General features: G+C 43.7%; 1 protein-coding gene across 7 annotated transcripts in view; it reads left to right on the top strand.

Moving 5' to 3' along the window:
- SLC39A11 (solute carrier family 39 member 11) overlaps positions 1–21367 on the top strand; it is a 551900-nt gene that overhangs the window by 259022 nt on the left and 271511 nt on the right. The window lies entirely within an intron of this gene.

Below are 21367 nucleotides of genomic sequence, written 5' to 3' on the forward strand. Positions count from 1 at the left end.
TTTTCAGTCACTTCAAAGCTGATTATATTCAGGTACCTTAGGCATTTCCCTCCCCAGAGGGTTCACAGTCTAAATTTTGTGCCTAAGGCAATGGAGGATAATGTTGCTTGCCCAAAGTCACAAAGAGAGGCAATGGGATTTGAACCCTGGCTACTCCTCTACTTATCCGGATAAATAGAACTTTTTTTTAGGCTTATCTGACTATCTTACATACAGGTCGTTACAGTAAGGCCGCAGTAGAAACAGTGCGGCAGTGTCAGGCGCACCCTTCCTCCCCGCACGCACAGTTCTCTTCACTTAGTCCCCGATACTCTCTTCTAATCTCATGCAAATGCATGCCGCGGCTTTAAAGCGTTAGGGAAGGGTTATGCCCGCGTAACCCATTTTACTGTATAGGCGCTTAATACAGCGCCTATACAGTAACCTGGGTGCGCTGGTACCTGTCATTTCAAATGTCATTTCAAATGACATTTGAAATGACAGGTACCAGGAAGTGTAAAAAAAAAAAAACCAAAAATATGTAAAAACCTGAGTGTTAAAAAAAAAATAAATTTTAAATACCTGTCACTTTCATGCGGTCATCCAGGCAGCGGCGTGGGTCCAGGCGGGCGGCGGCGGGAGCCGGGTGTTCGATCGAGGCCGCGGGCGGGTAGGCGGGTGTTCGATTGGGCGGGCGCGGCAGCGGGATCCGGGGGTCGGGTGGGCGCGTGTTCAAACGAGGCCGGGTCGCACAGGCGCGCATTAATTCAGGCGGAGGGAGCCGGCGGCGAAAGCGGCCTCCGGCAACCCCCACCGGCAGGCGCGCATTCACTGCCGGTGGGGGTTGCCGGAGGCCGCTTTCGCCGCCGGCTCCCTCCGCCTGAATTAATGCGCGCCTGTGCGACCCGGCCGGGTCTCACAGGCGCGCATTAATTCAGGCGGAGGGAGCCGGGTGGTCGTGCATTCATCCAGGCAGAGGGAACCGTGGGCCGTTTTCGCCACCGGTTCCCTCTGCCTGGATGAATGGCCATGCGATTTCAGCACTGAAGGCAGTCACATGCCGTGACCACGGCATGTGACTGCCTTCAGTGCTGAAATCGCACGGCCATTCCTTCACTGCCGGTGGCCGTGCATTCATCCAGGCAGAGGGAACCGTGGGCCGTTTTCGCCACCGGTTCCCTCTGCCTGGATGAATGGCCGTGCGAAATCGGGAGGAAGGGAGAAGGGACTGCCGTAGCAGGCCCGAGCCTTGCTACTTTTTCGTTTTTTGGTTTTTTTTTTTTGCTTCGGGAGGAGGAGACCGGACTGGGGCTACACCGGAGACCGGACGGGCTGGACCGGAGACCGGATGGGACCAGGGCGGGTAAGCAATGTTTTTTACACTACACTACACTACACTAACTCCTACTAGGGGGAGGCGGTAAACTAACACGTTAAGGCCGCGGCAAAACAGCGGGTTACTGAGGAGATAGTATCAGCGCCCGTTACAGTATCGGAGGGGAATAGCTAATTCCTTCATTATACAGCTTTTTCGTTCATTTACATGCTGGGTGCGGAAAGGGTTATGAGTCTATTTTAGGAAGCGCTAAGGACGCGTGAAACTGGAGACTGTATCGCTGGATCGCCTTACTCGTCTGTATTGTGCGCTCCCAGCACGTTACAGACGGGCAATCTTTAACTGCACGTTACTGTATCGACCTGATACTCAGATAAGCGCTAAATTAGATGGACAAGAAGCACTTTTCGAGCTTCTCCAGCTAAGTACTGCCATTAGCTGCATAAATTGGAATCTATCCAGATAAGTGCTGCTACTTTTCCGGAGAAGTCCAGATTTGCATGGCTCATGGTTTTTACATACTCACGCGTGTATGCACGCATATGTACTTGTATTTTATAACCTATGCCTATCATTTGTGCACAAGTTATAAAATGCAGTAGTAAATTGTCATTGGCCGCTATACGCGTGTAAAGGGGCGCACACAAGCAGTTTTGAAAGGTATCCTCCCTGCACATAAATTCTCTCAGCAAAACTACGTACACCAAATAGCAGGTGCATTTATGTGCGCATAGTTTTGCCAGGTTAATTTTCAAAACAGATTTATGTGCCCAAGTCCATCTTGAAAATTGATGTATGTTATGCACGTATGTGCCAGTTAACTTAAGCATAATGTTAGCAAATTGCCCCCATAATGTACATAGGCAAAGCAAAACTCTTTAAAAAAAAATGTTAAAACATTTCTGAAAATGAAAGAATATCTGCCAGTGCTGTAGACAGAAACATGTTGAGCTGCCTTGGTTTGAAAATCATTTGAAGTTTAGCTGGATGAAAGTTACTTATTAGCAAATGCCTATTAAGAACTATTTAGCATTTGTTACATCTAAGTGTTGCAGGGCCTCTATCATGTGTACTTAGAGTTATAACGTTTTAGGGACTCCATAATGTTTAAAAAATTTTTGTTTTTATCTTATCTGATGTATCTGTATTGTTCATTTTGAATTTGTATGTTTGCTGTATATTGCTGGGCCTTTTAGTGTTAAGTGATTAATACATTTTAATAAATGTAATAATGTAAATGAAATGTCCCACCCTAGTAGCAGAACAGCAAGAACATATTTTTCATACAAATATTTTTTCTCTGTAATTTGGGGGCAGGCAGCTGGATTACAAATACAAAAGGAAAAGTGTATTGTACAAGATTCCTTTCCTGCCCTGTTCTTCAGCTTTAACTAGTAGTAGTAGTAGCCGCAGCAGCAGCTTTATAAGTCCTTTCAATCCTTCCTTGAAGATCAAACTGTAAACTATTAAGGAAGAAACCCCGGTGCATTATCTTTAAATTCATGCCAAAATCTCTTCACCTCAGCTAATTTGGTGTAAAACTTCCCTAATAATTTTCTATTGTTTATCAAATACAACAAAAGTAACCACGCTGTTGAATCCAAAAAATAAAAATTCACCCAGATTTATTAATAAAGCTTCCTAGCAATAAACAAAATATATTTCATAACAGCAGACAAGATACATCATCACACATCTTTGTGGCAAATTTTCAGAGACCCCCAGTTTGATTTAAAAAACTTGTCACTGGCGATAACAAAAATTCACAACAATATTCTCAGCAACTCCCAGTTTAAAATAAAGATATTTCTGAAATCCGTATGGTAATTTTTGGTATTCTGTTACCTTAAACTTGTGGCTGCCTTTTAAATGTGTGATCAGCTCTGTTTTAAAATAGGAAAATAACATTTACAAATTCCACCCTTCATGGAAATTCCTCAACCACAAGCTGGAAACTGGGAATAAGAACATAAGAAATTGCCATACTGGGTTGCACTGAGGGTCCATCAAGCCCAGCATCCTGTTTCCAACAGTGGCCAATCCAGGTTACAAGTACTTGGCAAGAACCCAAACATTAAATACATCCCATGCTACTAATGCCAGTAATAGCAGTGGCTATTCCCCAAGTCAACTTGATTAATAGCAGTTTATGGACTTCTCCAGGAACTTATCCAAATCTATTTTAAGCCCAGCTACACTAACTGCCCTAACCACATCCTCTGGCAGAGAATTCCAGAGCGTAGTTGTGTATTGAGTGAAAAATAATTTTCTCCCATTTGTTTTAAATGGGAGAAAATGGGAGTGTCCCCTAGTCCTTCTAGTTATCTGAAAGAGTAAATAACCAATTCACATTTACCTGTTTTAGTCCTCTCATGATATTATAGACCTCTATCATATCCCTCCTCACCCATGTCTTCTCAGCTGAACAGCCCTAACCTCTTTAGCCTTTCCTCACAGGGTAGCCATTCCATCCACTTTATCATTTTGGTTTCTCTTCTCTGTACCTTCTCCAGTGCAACTATATTTTTCTTTGAGATGCGGCAACCAGAATTGCACACAGTACTCTAGGTACAGTCTCGCCATGTAGAGATTAGAGGCATTATGACATTCCCTTCCTAATACTTGGTAACATTCTGTTTGCTTTTTTGACCGCAGCAGCATTCTGTTTGCATTTTTGCCAGAAGCTGCCTGTCTCTTCCTAGACATACTGAAGTTCTCTCATGCGGGTCTCTCTCTCTTTCTGCATCTGATTATAATGAGGCTCCTATTCCAGATACTGTATCATTTGTGTGTACATTACTGTTAGTCTTTCACTAGTATTGCGAATCTGTATGTAACTGCACTGGTATTGCAGTAACTTATTACTATAGCTATGAGCAGCTGGTTGTGTGTAAATGAATTGATTAGTAAGTAAGAAGTTCTTTCAAGAATAAGTAAGTGTTCAAAGTGAGTTCTCTCAACAACTGTCTCCTAGTTGCTTTTATTTTTCAAATCATTCAGTGGAAAATTTGCCATGACATCATACCAGCATTGTTCATGCAAAAGATTGAAAACTTTTCCCAGTTCATCCGCGGTTACTTGCTATCTGATAACTGGTGTTTCTGATGTCCAAAATGTGAAACAGTTCACTTACAAAAGTCACACATTCAGCACTTGACCAAGTTATTTTTTGCAGTTTTTGCAATTTCAAATGTCCATCTTTGATGACTTGGTGACCTCTGACATATACTTCTGCCAGTTTACTAGCCTTTGGCTAATTAACAGTTCAGCTTGTGATTGCTATCCAACCTACGATCTGTCTTAAGAAAACTAGTCTTTCCCCTCTTTCTCATCTCACAGAACAAAATAGAAGCAGGAAACTTAAGATATTAGAGAATAACGGTGAAAGCTGGACAGAGAAAACCAGGACTTCTGCTAGAAGTCAGCGATTCAAAGAGAGAAATGGGAGAAAAACATAAAGGTGAAAGGTCAGCTCGACAGAGGAAACCAGGACTTCTGCTAGAAGTCAGCAAATTCAGATAGAAATGGGAGAAAAACAAGATTACACGATCTACCTAAAAATAACCAACCTACTAATGTCTATATAGAAATGGAATGTATAACAATTAGGTTAAAAAGGAAATATATGCTGACCCTTAAATTACAAGGCCTCCTTGTATAACAGACTTGGGAATATTTTACCTGGTGGCAGCAGAACGGCAGCTTCCTTAAAAGATGTTGGCAAAGCTGGCTTGGTGATAGTGTTGTGTGCTACAATCTGGAAGGCTTACGTTCAGGGCCAATGTAAGGATATTAGTGCCCTAGGTGAAACTTATAGCCTTGCCCCTGCCCCCCCCCCCCCATACACACACACACACACACCTCTTCTAGGCTTTCTCACACAGAATTAAAAATTATGCACTTATAACAGATTTTACATGAAAAAGAATGTTCAAAGTATAGTCTTCTGAGGTAAAAATATCACCCTGGAAAAAAAAAAGCAAAAAAAAAAAGTCTGCAACCCATATATTAATAAGCCTATTGTAACATATGTTGGCTGTAGGCTTGGTCCTTAGAAAGCAATGTGTAAACTGAATCACATTTATAATACAGTAAACCTCCCATACCAAAACAACACTAACTTCCAGCCTGCAAAGAACAACCCTACCTATGAAAAGACAACAAAGCAAATGTTACATCTTGCTCTAAAAAAACCCCAATACACCTCTTATTAGGAAAATAGAACAAGTCAGGCTGTTACAATCCATATACAGAAACTACACATTAGCAGAATATCCCACCTCAGTCACACATGCAGAACACAGTCAGATCCTAACCAAATATAGAATAAAGTGTAAATGGAAATTAGCAAATAAAAACTGAACTGGAAAATACAACAAGCCATAAAGTAGTAAAGCAGCAAGCAATAAAATCAAGAGATATAAAACATCAATATAGTAAAACCATTCTGTGGCACCGTGAGCGGTCTTAGGGTAGCCAGAGAACAGATTCAGGCTGGACTCTGGCAGAAATCTTGCATAAACTTCTGTATTAATGACAAAAAACCCCCCCAAAACAAAACAGCTCTGCTATTCTTTGCATTTTGACAACACAAGTGTATTATCCTGTCCCCTTCTGGGCCTGGCTAGTTATACACCTTCCCAGGGACCTCTGCCTGGACCAGGATTCCCTGATGTCTTAGTCTTAAGGTGGACCGGGCCAGATCTCTGGATCTGGTCTTTTAAGGTGTTTTGGGGTTTTCTGCTGTATACTTCTTCACACATACTAATAAAAAGAATACATATTTTAAAAGAGCTGATGAACGGAATAACATCCAATAATTAAATATTCAGAGAAACATTTTTTTTAAATTTCCAAACACCATTAAAATATCTCAAAACAGCAGGCATGAAATAACACCCAATTAAAACAAATAAGCATTAAAAAAAAATCCCTTGTTCTTCATACCTGTGAACGTTTGATTTTCAGATGCCCTGAGATTGTTGTAGATTAGCAGGAAGGGAAGTGATGTTAAGCACAAACTTTTCTCCTCTCTCTATGCCTCTCATATATACACAAACACATGCTCACTCAGATCCTCCCTCATTCTCACACACTCTCTCATACATGGTCACAGACATACACAGTCTCTTCACACACACACACACACCTCTCACACATGCTCACAGACATACACACAGTCTCTTCACACATATGCTCTCTCTCACATGCTCATAGATTCACACATACATCTTCATACACACGCTCTTGCATGTGTTCACAGACGTGCAGTCTCTTCACACATACATGGTCTCTCACATATGCTCACAGATACAGTCCCTTCATACACTTTTTCTCTCACACACACACACGTACACATGCGCGCTCTCATATATACTCACACTCTTCACATATACACATGCTATCTCATATATATATATATACACACGCTCACTCACATGATCTCTTATTCTCATACATGCTCACGTATACCCTCACACGTGCTCATTCGGACACACCTGGTCACTCACTCTTCTCCCCAGCCCCTCTGGAAGCAGCAGCTGCCTCCTTCAGCCCCCATGGTCCACTGAACTGCTCCTATTTCTTGGGGCTATGGGGCTTATGCTGCTGCTTCTCTGCCTCCTTGCTGTTCTTTAACACTACACCAGAGTGGCCGATACTCCTTCCTCTCTCCTTTCGGTTGCACAGGCCAACACAGGGATGCTTTCTGCTATTTCTGGATCCCTCATGTTGATGCTGCTCCTCCTGCTATTGCTGCTTCCAGGCTTGGCACACTGATGTTCTTGCTCCTGTTGTTGCGACCGTCACTTCCCGACGGCTTCACTCTGCCTACCTTCCCTTTTTTGCGGCTCCTCCTGCTCTTCACGGACGCCTGGCTGCCGCAGCGTCCGCCTGCCGTCCTCTCCGGCGTCCCCGGACTGGCTTGGGCGCTGCCTCCCGTCATGTTCTACAGGTACCTTAGGGCGTGCGCGCTGCGCGGCCCTCATTTTTATTTCCTCATTGGTGCGTTCCTCAGGGGCGTCCCCCTGTGATGACGTCACGCTGCTCGGATATTTAAGCCTACAGTTTATTGCTAGCCGTTGAGTTAGCAAGGGGAATTCTTATGGATGGGATTCGCTCTCCATATCCAGCTACTCTGCCTTTCCAACTTCCATTGGACTCTTTCTGCTAATGGGGTACCTGCTCCTCGGGGGCTTCTTTTGCTTCTTTCAGGTCACTATCAGGTAACCGGTACTCGCTCATCGAGGGCCCATGTTCCCTGACCCGCTGCCTGCATCTATCTCCTCTTCTACTTGGAAGAATTCGCTACAGACACCATCAGTGAATACTACTATCATCCACTCCTCAGAGCTGTCTCCCTGGAACCAGGTACTCACTCCTCGAGGGCCTGCCTCCGTTCCAGCGCCAGTGCCATCTCCTACGTGGAACTGCTGTGCGAGTACTTTGCCAACGAGTCTCTCTGCTTCCAGGGATCTGGTACTCGCTCCTCGAGGGCCAGCTCTCCCTATATCGGGGCTTTTCCATATCTGGGACTCTGTGAATGTGATCTATTGTACTCACTTTCTCAGTTTTCTCCACTGCAGCACTGCCACCGAAGGAACCGCTGTTCCAGCGCCCTGAGGAATACTAGCCCAGCCGGGCTACATCTTCTACTCACTACTGCCACCTCTGGTGGCTTCTCAAACTGTCTAAATAAAGATATAATCTGTGTTTGTGTGTCCGGAGCTGAGCCGGACCTGTGGCCCCTCACGGAACTTCCCCCCGTGGGTGTGGTCAGCTGCCACAGTGTCCAAGGGTCCACCCAAACCTCACTAACTATAACATCTGTCACTGCTATTGCTGCTTCTGGACCCCGCACACTGACACTCTTAATGCTGTTACAGCTGCTTCCAGACTCTGGGCACCGACACTCCTGAGGCTTTGAATCTCGTGCATTGACTCTGCTGCCTGCTCCTATTCCTTATGGTGGCAGTGACAGCATCTCCCTTTTTCCAGTGCAGTCTGGAAGAAAGAGTGGTGTCGCATGGACCTGTGCCAGCGGGAAGAAGGAGATGCTGCTGCTGCCGCCTGACCCCCAGAGCTGCGGCACTCTAGGCAGTCAGCTAGTTCACATAGCGCTTCCACCGGCCCTGCCTGTGTTCATTTCCCAGAATTGGTTCCTGCTTCTTGGGCTGGCCAGGATTATGGATGCTGCAATCACAGCCCCTGCAGGAAGGGAATCTCAGTCCTCCCACCAGAGTGAGACTCTTAGGATTTTAGATTTATTTTTAAAATTTTAGATTTCCATATCTGAACTTAAGGCAAGTTAAGTCAGTTAGTAGTTCCCTGGCTCAGTGGGCTTACAGCTTTAACTTGCTACCTGAGGCAACGAAGGGTGAACTGACTTGAACAGGGTCACTAGGAGCATCAGTGAGAGAGGGAAGATTTGAACCTTGGCTTCCTTCTTGGCTACTCCTCCACCAGACTCAGCATGCTTGCGTAAAATGCTTGAAGGAAGATTAATTTTGCATGAAAACACTGCGGGGAATGTGAAGAGAAAGAAGTCTATATATAAATTACAATCATTAGCAAATGACACTTTAGTGAATTTGGCTTATCCAGAGGCACAGGAGTAGATCAGTGGTAGGTGGGATTTCTCCCGATTGGTATTGATCCTCATTCTCCATCTCCTAGTTAAGAAATTGTACTTCCAACTCATAATTTAAGGGGTTTCTGCACTTTTTCTTATATACTTTTCAGTCCTTAGAAGCACTTGCCGATAAAAGGCAAATTGTTGAAAACGTTATCTGCCAACTTGTCTGCACTGTGGTCCCTTGCTCGTATACAGATAATTGGAAATAACAAATGTTTTATAGCTATAATAGAAAATACTTGTGTTGCCAGAATGCAAACACTGTGATGACTGAAGATGATTAATGCGAAATCTAAAGTAATTAAATGGAAAATAAAAGGAAAACGTAATTCCAACTATCTCTCAGAGAAAGGAAATGCGGTTGTGTTCTATGTGATAGCAACAGAATTTATGGGAAATAATACAGCTAGTAATGGTGCTGACAGCCAAAGTATCTTCTTATTGGCCCCGTGGTGGATGGAATTTGTGTGGCCAATGAAACATTTGAGGGGTGGCCACCCAACTTCCTTCTTGATTCTACTATGTCTGTATGCACAGGAGCATCATAGGTCTATATGAGTGTGCTATAAAATGATACTATTCCATAATTCTTTCAGAAATGCTCAGGTCATCTTTTCTTTTGCATTCCCCTAACCTCACTGTTCCCTTTTTGCACCAGGAGTGTCAGAGAATTTGCACATGCCTTTCAGTGTACTGGAGTTCTTCACTGATGGGGAAAACAGTTTCAAAATGGTAATCTTGGGAGGTGGTTTTCAAGCAAAAACGGCATTGGAAAGGGTTGAACATTCATCTGAATGGGAAATTCTTCTAAACAAAACTAAAATTAATTGATTCTAAAAGCAAAAAAAAAATCCAGTCAATCGTTTGGATAATTATAAAATATAAAAGGTGAATGGGACCATTATCTGTGATGGTTCTTGATACTTGGGACTGCACGCCGATGACATGATGCCCTACATGCACATCAGTATGGAGTCATGGCAGGCAGAATCATTTGTAATGTTAGTCATGTGGTGGTCTCTATTAAACAGTATTCTTCAGCCATATAAATGATTGACCAATTGGAGCTATGTGGCAGGTGGCATATTTTCTCTAGACATAAAAAAGGAAAAGAAAAGACTATTTTGTCAGACTTTGGGGAGGGAGGAAAGAATATTCTGCTCTGTCTCATGAAGATTGATTTCTGCACACTTGTTCTGTGACTTATACTATTTAGAGGCCTTTGTGAAACCATTCTCTTGTATTCCTAATTGGTGACTATGGTATAGAAATGTGCATTTGTTTAAAATAAATGGGTAAAATGCCACAAATGAGCCCAATATTTCATTTGTTGACCTCTGAAAGAAATGAAAATGCCCACAAATTTAAATGAAAATTTTCTCTCATTTGTTTGTTTCCCATTCATGTCTATAGCTGTGCTCAGCAAACAAACAGGTGTAGGGTCTAACTGGTAACCTTAGCAACCAACTCTCGCCTGTGTGACATAATAGCCTTCTGAGAGCTATGGAGGGATACGTTTGCAAGGAGACAGGATGGAGGACAAATCATGGTGAAGCATCTTTTTAACTAGCCTCTAGCTTCCATCTGGATCAAGTGATGCTGATGTCCTCCCACTGAAAGGACTGAGCATGTGCAATAAAATCTCTGTTTGCTCTCTGGCAGTTTTCAGAGAAGGATCTCTTTTCAGATGTTCTCTGCATTTACCAGTGCCAAAGCCTACATTTTTAAAGCTTTTTTTAAAAGGGCTTTTTCTGATCTTCTCTGCTGTAGTCAATGGTCTCTCACTCACTGTACAGAAACAGAGAGGCAGTGGCACTGAAGCAGTGCCAGAAATTTTTCTGTCTCTGTCTGGCCCAGTAGTAAATTTATCTGCATTTAAATTGAAAAAAAGAAGAGCCTTGCCAGCCTTCTTGGTTCTGTTTCTAATAGTTTTGTGTGTGTGGAAAAGTACTCAGCAGTGTACACACACACATACACTGTATATGCATCTATGTGTATGTGTGACAGACATTTTTGCACACACTAGAGTGGTATTGTGGGTAGTAATACAATATCATATTTTTTTGTGATATCAAAAGCTCCAGTAGGCACTTCAGATTCCATCATGTTACTACGAGGAAAGAGTAAAGGAAAGAATGGTAAGGGTAGAGAATGTGCTGCAGATCCAGTCCAACCTGTAAGAGATACTAACAGTACTACAGTAGTAGCCATGAGAAAGACCTGCCCCTAAATGAGACATTTTATTCACAGAATTATTTTATTTATTTGATGTATATACTTCTTTTAGCACTTCAAAAAAGATTACATTCAGGTACTGTAGATGGAAGCCAGCTCAAACCAGAAGAAATTGAAATTTGGTGAACATATGCCACCACTGCCTGTTCCTCTCCCTCTTGTTTTGAAGCAGGGGCAAAAGGCAGGAGTGCCATCCAAGGCTGGCATTAACAGGGCATAGGCATGGACAGAGGTAGCAGAAATACAACACTCAAAACCAGCAGCATGCTTCTTTATAGTTTCTGCTTCTGAGGCAATGGAGGCACTATTTTCAATAACTGATTTTGAGGAAGAATCTTGTCTGGGATTCCCCGAATCAGACATTGAAGAGCTAGATGTTGAAGAAAATGTGGGAGGTTTAATCAGTAGCATCTTAGCCTCCAATGAGGTGATGGGGGAGATAGATCATATTGACAGTGTTGAGAGCAATGTACAGGCAGAGTGCTTGAGTGATGTCCCTGGCCTTTTTCATAGTAACATAATGAATGATGGTAGATAAAGACCAAAATGGTCATCTAGTCTGCACAGCAATTTTTTTTAATTTATCTCTCTTTGTTTTAATGTTTAATTTTAGAGTAGTAGCAACTGCCACTTTGTGCATGTCACCCCCAATTCCTTCTGTTAAGGGCTGTAGCATCCTCATGGTCCACCCTCAACCACAACTCCAGTGCCAGCAGAAGCCTCCAATGATGCAGAGATGAGTTTGTGCAAGATATCCCTAGTCTGGAATATCTTTAAAGTGAGAGAGGGCCTGCATTTTGCTCAGTGTATTCACTGCAGTAAGGCCATCAGTCAAGGAAGATACTGGGCATCTGATAAATGCTGGTTTGTAGCATCACCTGCAGAAACAACACACATTAGTATTGGTATCAGGGGAAGATGGTAGCACTTACCTGGGGACCCCCTTTGCCACTCAAAACAGAAGCCAGAGGAAAGGGATTGAAAAGGAGGTATTTTCCCCAAGTTGATCCCACAGACCCCTTCTACCCTTGCCTGGGGCAAGAGGTAGGCAGCATCCAAAGTACTAATGAGGTGCATCTGGGAAATGATTGCTCTGGGTGACCAGTCCCTGCAAATAGTGGAGAACCTGGGCTTTATATGTCAGCTCCCAATTACAAAGTGCCCTCCAGGATTACAAGGAAGCGGCAGAGCAGCTTAGACCAGAGGCATTCCAATCCTTGCTAACTCATTTTGTTAGCAAATGAAGGACAGGCTAAATACCCGGATGGCGTGACGTCACTCGAGGGGGACCCCCCCCCCCCCTGAGGTTCCCGCCATGATGTGGATAAAGATGTGGGTGGCATGCGTGCGCGCACCCTAGGAGGCCTTCAGGAGAAACATGTCGAACACCGTCGCCGTTCCGGGGACTCCGGAGAGAGCGGCATGAAGACGCGGCAGTAGCCATCTTCCCAAGGCTCGAGGAGAGAGAAGGAAGAAAGGTGAAGCAAAGAGGTCGAAGCTGTCTGAGACCGACGGACGCAACAAATGCTTTGCATGCTTACTTCTCTCTGAGGGCACACTGATGGAACCTGGCTGAGGCAGGGGCATGAAGCAGTTTAGTGGAGACTGAGGATCAGGATGCAGGTAGGATGTTCTGCACATCCATGTGATGGATAGCTCTCATACCTTATACAGTACTCATCAACCATAAGAAAGATGCTGGAGGGTTGGCAACTAGACCAGAGAGGTCTTTACACAGGTTTCTTTGTGACAAACAGTAGGAGAAATATGATAAAGGAAGTATAAGATGGGGGCTATCAAAGCATCCATTGCTTTGCACAGTTGCTGCACCTGGCAGTGAGAAATGTCCTGGGGCTGGGGCCCAAGGTCCATGGGATTCCTATCCTGAAGGACCTGATAGAGAGGTGCAGGAAAATAGTGGTACATTTCCATCAAAGTGTGAAGTGGTGGCATCTTCTTCATGAAAAGCAGGAAGAATTCAGGATATCTCATAAGAGTCTTATTCAAATGATTGGCACCCGCTGGATTTCCATCTATCTAAAGCTGTAGAGATTAGTGGAGCAGCAGATACTCCTTCATGATCTGTCTCTGGAAACAGTAATAGGTATGGATTGCCCCCTAAGGCATCATAATTGGGTGGTGATTTGGGAGCTGATAAAATCCTGAAGCCCTTCAAGGACGCCACAGAAGATCTAAGGTCATCCCTATAGTAAATATTTTGGAGGAAATATTTGAGGGTTTCTGTGACGAAGAAGAAATGATAGCAGTGGTGTTCTGACACTCTGTCTACCTGCCATGGCCCAGATGTACCATCTTAGGGGACTTGCTGCCATCATGTGTAGCTGCTTGCCCCAGATATACCACCTTGGTGGTTTTGATGCCCCTGTATTCTTTGCTGTTTCAATCCCAGCCAAGTTCTCCCTCACCCTACTTCTTTCTCAGTTATACTGGGGGTATTTTTTCCCTAAAATAAAAATGTGAAAAAAGAAATTAAAATATGTTTCGCCTCCCACCCCACCTCTTGTATGGTTTTCCACCTTATAGTCTAGACCAGCGTTTCCCAGCTGGTATGCTGCGGCTTACTACTCTGCTGTGATTGAAGTGCAGGTGTGCCGCGGCTACAGTCTTTTGCCTTTCCCTCTGGGCCTGCAGGATGTCTTCCATCAGCATTCGTCAGAGAGCATGCTTATGGGCAGCTGCTCCTGCTTTCTCTCTGCTGGCTCTTTGCAATGGAAACTGCACAGGGCTCTGTAGGCTTGTGAGGCTTGCTGGCCCCATGCAGTTCAGCTTGCAGAGGGAAGCTGGCAAAAGTGGAAGAAGCAACACTGGATAAGCTTGCTCCCAGACATCTGCTGTTCACGGATTGGGGGGGGGGGGGGGAACAGCTGATTATGACACCAGGTGTGGGGGAGAGAGAAAGAAAGTTGATAATGCCAGGAGATAGGGGGGAGGGAAGATGATACCTCAAAGAGGAGAGGTGGAGGGAAAGGGAAGATAGGATGATGCCAGGGAGTGAGGTTAAGGGAAGATGATGCCAGAGGGTGGAAGGAAAGGGAAGAGAAAATGATGATGGGGCTGAGGAGATAGAAGATTTTGGTTATGATGTCAGAGAGTGAGGGAGAGCAAAAATGATGATGCCAGGAAGTAAGGGAGAAGGCAGGTGATTCCAAGGAGTGGAGGGAAAAGGAAGAGAAGGTGATTGGCATGGGGATTGGTGGAGAGAGAGGGAAGTTGATGTTGATGCCAGGGGTGAGGGACATGGTGGAAGGAGAGGGGGACGGTGAAGATGCCACAGGGTGGAGGCAGAGGGAATTTGATGGTGCCAGAGAGGTGAGGGAAAGGAGTTGAGGAAGATGGAAGGTAATGATGCCAAGGGGTGAGGGAAAAGGGTGGAGGCAGAGGGAAGGAGATGATACTAGGTGGAGGGAGATGGAAGGTGAGGATGATGGGAGGGTGAAGGGATAGGGAAGGTCTTAATGATGCAAGTGAGTGAGGTGGTGGTGGAAGGTGATGATGATACCTGGGGTGAGGGAGAGGATTGGAGGGAGAGGGAAAGTGATCATACCAGTGGGTGGGAGAGAGGAGAACAGGGGTAGAAAAAATACAAGGTGGTGATGATTCCAGGACTGAGGAGGTGGAGAGAGAAAGTGATGATGCCAGGAGGTGAGGGAGAGGGGTGGAGGGGGAAGGTGATGGTGATGCAAGGGGCATCAGATATGAGGAGGTGGGAGAGGAAAAGTGAAGATGCCTGGGGGTGGGGGATAGAGATGGAGGGAAAGGGAAGGTGATGGCAGGAAGTGGGGGAGAAGGTTAGAGGGAAAAGCATGATGGGGGATCTGCAGAAGATAGGAAGAGAGAGAGAGAGGAGTAGAGAGAAAGGTAAGGTGGTAGTGATAATGCCAGGGATGAGGAGAAGAGATGGAGGGAGAGAGAGAATGTGATGAAAAAGGCAGGGGGTGGGGGAAAGAGGTAGAAGGAAACGGACGAAGGTGGTGATGATGCCAGGGTGAGAAGGTGGAGAGAGATTGGGATGATAATTCCAGGGGGTGAGGAGGGGTGCAGGGAGAGGGAAGGTGATGATTGGGGGTACAAGGAGAGGGGTGATAGTGATAAAGCGAGGGGAGGGGAAAAGATGGTGGAAGAGGGAAGGTGATGATGAAGATGCCAGGGAGATGGGGGGGAGAGAATGAGGGCTACAGAAAGCAATGATGATGCCAGGTGGTGGTGGAGAGGGAAAGGATGATGCCAGGGGAGAAGGTTATGATGGTGGAGAAAGAGGGACTGGAGAAGGTGATGGTGCTAAGGGACGAGGGGAGGAACAAGATGATGATGATGCCATTGGGGTGAGGGAAGAGAAGAGGAAGTGTTGGTGTGCCACCGCAAAGTGAACCCTGTGCTAGATGTGCCGCGAAGCAGTTGGGAAGTACTGGTCTAGACCTGTCTAGGCCTTTGTGCTGTTTACAATTCCCTGTTCTCTCCTCTTGTGCTGTTTGCAGTTATATACATTCCTCACCTTAGGGATTTTGATGCCTTTGTGCTATTTGCAAATCTCTGCACTATGTCTAGGGAGTCAGTACTTATGAGCATGTATTAACTGTACAGTTACCACTGTTATCCAAATAACAGATGGAACCATAACTGATTTAATGATCCATTCAAAGATTCACTGTACTGATCATGTATACTTAACACATACATGGCTTAATCTTTGACAGAAGCATATGCTAGTGTTAGGCTGAACCAGGTAGCCATGCCTGTGGCTGGGACAGGCATACCATACTGCTACAGGAAGGGTCTCTGCACAACTGAGAATGAAAAGGGGACAGCCCCAGCATCCGCCTCCCCCCCCCCCCCAGTTGGGGAGTGGGGTGATCCCATGGTCTGAGAAGAGAGTATTCAGGAAAGCCAGAGGAGAATGCACATGATGGGCGCTGATCCTCTCCTTGCCCTGGCTGCCAGGAGAAGGGACCAGTCCTGTGCCTGTACTCAGGCTCCTAGCTGAGCTGCTGAGTGAATTGGCCTTGCTGTGCCAAGCAGAAGACAGCCCCCAGTGGAGGTTCCCCACACTGTGCCACAAAGTCCTCTGGCGGGGCCAGAGGTGGAAGCCTTTGATACCTTAGTATGCCTCCTCCTTTATGCCCGCTGTCTTTGAGATTCTTTCCAAACCTCCTTCCCCTACAAATCTTGCCAACATTTGGTCTTGCCCTGGCCATCCATTGTTTTGTACACTTGCACAACTCTTTCATGTCACTCCTTGTACTGCTTTGCCTCTTCTTCTGCCTTGGGCTTTTGGTGCCAATCTTCCTCCTGCTTCAGAGGTTTTTCAGCTTTTCTTCTAGCTTTGTTGCTCTGCTCTGCTCTGATCATTTCTGTTTTTAATGGCCAGTGCCATTGCTACTGCAGCCACTCCAAACCAGTCTTGGTACCTTAGGGTGCTTTCTCCTCTGTTCCGTCTGTCTTCAAGGTTCTTTCCAAATCTCCTTCCCTTATGGTACTTGCTGACTCTTGATCTTGCCCAGACCATCCTTTGCTTTGCATGCTTGCTGCATGATTCCTCGGGCCCTTCATGCCATTCCTGGTACTGCTTTGCCCCTTCTGGGGTCTTTGGCTTTTGATGCCTTTCTTCCTCCCACTTCAGCCCTCGAGGTATACTTTAGGGTTTTTTCAGCTAATTTTCTTGCGGTGTTGCTCTGTCCCTACTCTTTGTTTTTAATCATCAGCACCATTGCTACTGCCTCTGCGCCAAGCCATTTTGATTCTTTAGGGTGCTGCTGTCTTCGAGCTTCTTTCAAAATCCCCTCCCTCTGCAGTACTTGCTGAGTCTCGGTCTTGCCCTGTTCATTCAATGCTTTACACAGGCATTATTCACCCAGTTACCTTTAATGCTTTCATGTCTTCTTAGACTTTGTCTTCAAACTGCCTTCCCTTATGGTTCTCACGAATATTCATTTTTTCTGGTATTTAGCCTTTGACAGAAGTACAGCTCCCAATACCAAGACCTCACTCCTTTATTATTACTGTTTCTCGGGTGATGGAAACAGTATTTACAAAAACTGATAGAGAAGAAGAATTGGGAATCATAGGATACTACTAGTAGCTAAAGAGCATTTGGTGCCTTTAGTCAGTAATATCTTAGCCTCCAATGAAGACCAACTACAAGCCTGAACAGCCAGCTTCTTCACCTAATGATACCATACAGAAATTACATCAAGCCTCTTCCAGGAATTTCCTCTGGCTTCTCCCTGCCCATGGCTTTCTTCCAATTTGTTTGGTGCCTTTTGCCCCTCATTTGGAGCCTTGGGTATTCTTGCTATACTGGGTGGCTGCTTTGTATTTCTCAGAATGCATTGAGGTTGTCATACACTCTTTCAATGCTTTGACCCTCTACCACTGCCTTGGTGGGTTTTCTGCCTCTTTTGGTGCCCTGTTCCCGCTTCATAGGGTCTTGAACTGTTCATGCCACACTTGGTGCCACTTTGTCCCACTTGTCTCACCTTGGGGAGGTTTGTGCCTCTGTTATTGGTGCTATTTGCCCCACTTTTGAAATCTTTGGGTGTTCCAACCATGCTTGCTATTGCTATGCTCTTTTGATGGGGCCTTGGAGAACTCTTGCCACCTCTGGTACCATTTTGCCCTATTGCAGATCCTTCAGCTCTTCATGCCACTTTGGTATCACGTTGATATAGTCTTAATGTGTTGGCATGCCTTCACTCTTCTGATAATGTCTACCATCCGTTTCATTAGAAATGATTAAAAATCCCAATTTGGGAGCCTAAAACAGGCTGCATTGCTTCCCCCATTGACTATAATGGTAAACAAATGAACAAATAAATTGAATAAATGATATTTTTTCATTTGAAATGAACCCAATGAAGGACATCGACCTACAAAACAAATGAACAAACAAAAATACATTTTTTAACTGCACATGCCTAGTATGGTATGCCTTTTAGGCCCTATGTTTCTCCATGACACAACCCTTCAAAGTATAAGTGTATTTGAGCTCTGCTTATTTGTAGAGAAAGACCCTCCTCTCCATGGCAACAGGTCACCATGGTCAGGGATTAAGAGATGGAAGAGTAGTACAAGTGACTAGTTGATGTACAGCAATATCAAAAAGATTTTCTATATCAGCATGAGAAAATTAATTTTATTTTTCATTTAAAGTGGATCCATTGAGTGCTTTCAACCAAGTAATTTCAAGTATATATTAAAACATATCTATTACAGCCTTGAGGATGAACTCTTCTCGTGATCCTTATAGTGTTGTTGATTGGGGCTAGGTTTTTTTTAAAGAGATAATGGACCCTGAAGAATTAGATTATTGTGCATGGATATTGTAATATGCAGCAGCAGAAAATTCTGGGAAAGCAACCAAGTTCAAATGAAGACTGAGCATGTGTTGGAAAAGTTATTTTTCTTTATTGGAAATGATGTACTCTTCTTAATCTAGATGCTGAAAACAAAATTCACCCCCTTTTTTTTTTTGCTAAGTATCAGCGTTCCGACACTTAGCTTTCAAACCTCTCCAGCTGTGATGAAGTGATTAAGTAAATTGAATAAATAAAGCCTGAATCTGAAATTGCTTACCAATATGCACTTCATGCTCTCAAGAAGCATCTCTTAGGAATTATTTGGAATTGTTACTTGAAGTAGAGAACTGCTATAACTTTTTTTCCCCCACCACAAAATACATTTTCAACAACCCTGGCCCTATGCTGTTCACAAATCATATTTTAATTTTGCAGTTAGTAAATCAGTAAACGCCACACTTCAGTCACCAAGAATGGATGAAATTGACGTTGCCAATGGCTAAGGTTACCAACTGGCTCAAATTTTTGGGAACAACTGATTGCAGTCCTTGTGTTCACTATATACATGTATGGACTTTGTAGTCCCTGCGTTTCTTAGGGAAATTAAAACAAGGGCAGGCTAAGGCCAGCTTCAGCAAGCCAGGCCACCTTTTAACTATGGTTTGTGTATGTGAAAATCTACATGAGAAATCAAATACTTTGTCATCAGAGGTATCACTTTATACTCTGTCATGGTAGCACAAGGTTAGTGAGCTAGGCTATGATTTAAAAATCGCATGGTTGATGAAAGCTTTTTTGATAGACAATGGTAATTCCTGACTTCTCCTATAGAAAGTGCTAGGAAGACAAAGGCTTGACTTCATTTGATGCATTGATCTTTCACAGTTGACTATTTTTCCACTCATTGCTATCCATGATTTTCACCTGTTTGTGCTTTAGCTGGACGGTGTAGTGCTCTGTGCTAAAATGGTGGGGGCGCACCCTGCCTCTCCTTTTTGCCAAGTGGGTGGTAATAACAGTTCTGCCACTGTATACCTTCTCTGACAGCTCCCTCTGCGCCATCTCTTAGGATTCTGCCAGGCGTTCACTCTACGGTCTAAGCCCCTTTATCTATGGTCCTGTCACCAGTGTGCACAACCTGTATGGAAAATAGCTAACCACGCTCAACCTCTCTTATGTCACAGTCCCCAGGCATACTAAACTAGCACAAATGAGAAAAAATGTTTCTTTAGACACATAAAATGAAACATTTGTTTACTTGTACTTCTGCTTTCAAATATGAAATGGTTCATGGGCTCTCTCAAGTCTAAAAAAAAAAAAATGGGTACTGATGAATCATCTGCTTCTGCTACAAAAAAAATACATCAGTACATAAGAAAAGAAAAACCAGTAATGGGTAAAAGAAGTGCTTTTATGCAGTTTAATATTGATTAGACAATAACAAAATATAGGTCCTTGAATGGGAGCGGAATTGCAGAAGTCAGATATAGTCACATGCCCATCAGGCAGGGTTTCTTAAGAACAAGAGAGAATCTGTGTAAAAATTAAATTCTTGTTATAGTACACCTTATGAAGTAGTGCAGGATTTACTGACTATTTATCACTCCTTTGCCTTTACGTGGGCTTCTCACTTCCTCTCCTCTTACAGTGTAGGGTTCCCTTTGCTTCTTGTGGCATAAGATAATATATTTGAATAGATTAAAGATTCAGGTTGCAGAAAGGAGGCTGTGAAGCTCTCTGGATGACATTCACTGCCCTTCAATCAGGATCGATCACCTTCTTCCCTGATTGTTAGAATTTGCGACCAATTAAAGAATAATAATGAATTGTGAAGAATTGACAAATGAAATGACCTTTGTTGCTGAAGTCAATGAGAATTCAAGAATGGGCAACTCGAACAGTATCTCCTGACAGAGTGCAATTATCTAGTCCTAGAAAACTTAGGTGGATGAAATGCAGGCCTTTTGCCTGATAAAAGTGTGAGGAATCAATTTGTTAAAATGAAGATCTAGAAAGCTGAATTAAAAGAATGAACAGGTTGAGGTAAATTTTAAGTAAAGCATCATTTGATGAACAGGAGATGAGAAGCCATCATGGAAGGACAATATTCTTAGCAAAGTATCAAATCCTAACCATATAAATCTACCACCTAAAAACATACAAGAGACAGAGCTATATCAATTGCTGGCCCCACTCTCTGGAATTCATTACCAGAACATCTTCGAACTTCTCATGACTCCAAGAAATTCAAGCAAGAACTGAAAATCATACTCTTCAACAACGCCTCCTCTACATCTCTTTAATATAGCTCCCTTAATCCTTCAGTACACCCCTATTTTTATCCAGTTTATATAACATTTTTCCATTTGTTATTTTGTTATTCTGTTATACATTAGACACTGTTGTGATCTGGTGATTCTCACTTGGAATGGCGGTATATAAAAAACCTAAATAAATAAATAAAAATAAAAAATAAGCCGATGTTTCTGAAAATGGTCAAAGCAAATGTAGATATGCTATACAGTTGTTGCAGTAATGACAGATGATAAAGTTGGGGATGTTATTCAGTACTAAAATTAAAAAAAAATTGCATTTATTGCCTTGATGAGAAAACACCAGCAATTAAATGACAGAGATTGGAGGTGTGGGGGCTGACATTATCCTCTGTCATTATCAATTATCAGTGATAATCATCGATCAAAAGTGATCATCAGTCATCAATAATCATTGATCATCAGGTATAACCAATCATTCTCCCTGATCAGATATTCACCAGTTAGGATTGTGGACCCTTATGTTGGGATGAGGTTGACGCAACCTACAGAAAGGCCCTGTAGGTCTTCACCAACTGCTGCAATAGATGGTGCAGAG

The sequence above is a fragment of the Rhinatrema bivittatum genome, chromosome 4 (genome assembly GCF_901001135.1).
Source record: "Rhinatrema bivittatum chromosome 4, aRhiBiv1.1, whole genome shotgun sequence".
NCBI classification, from domain to species: Eukaryota; Metazoa; Chordata; class Amphibia; order Gymnophiona; family Rhinatrematidae; genus Rhinatrema; species Rhinatrema bivittatum.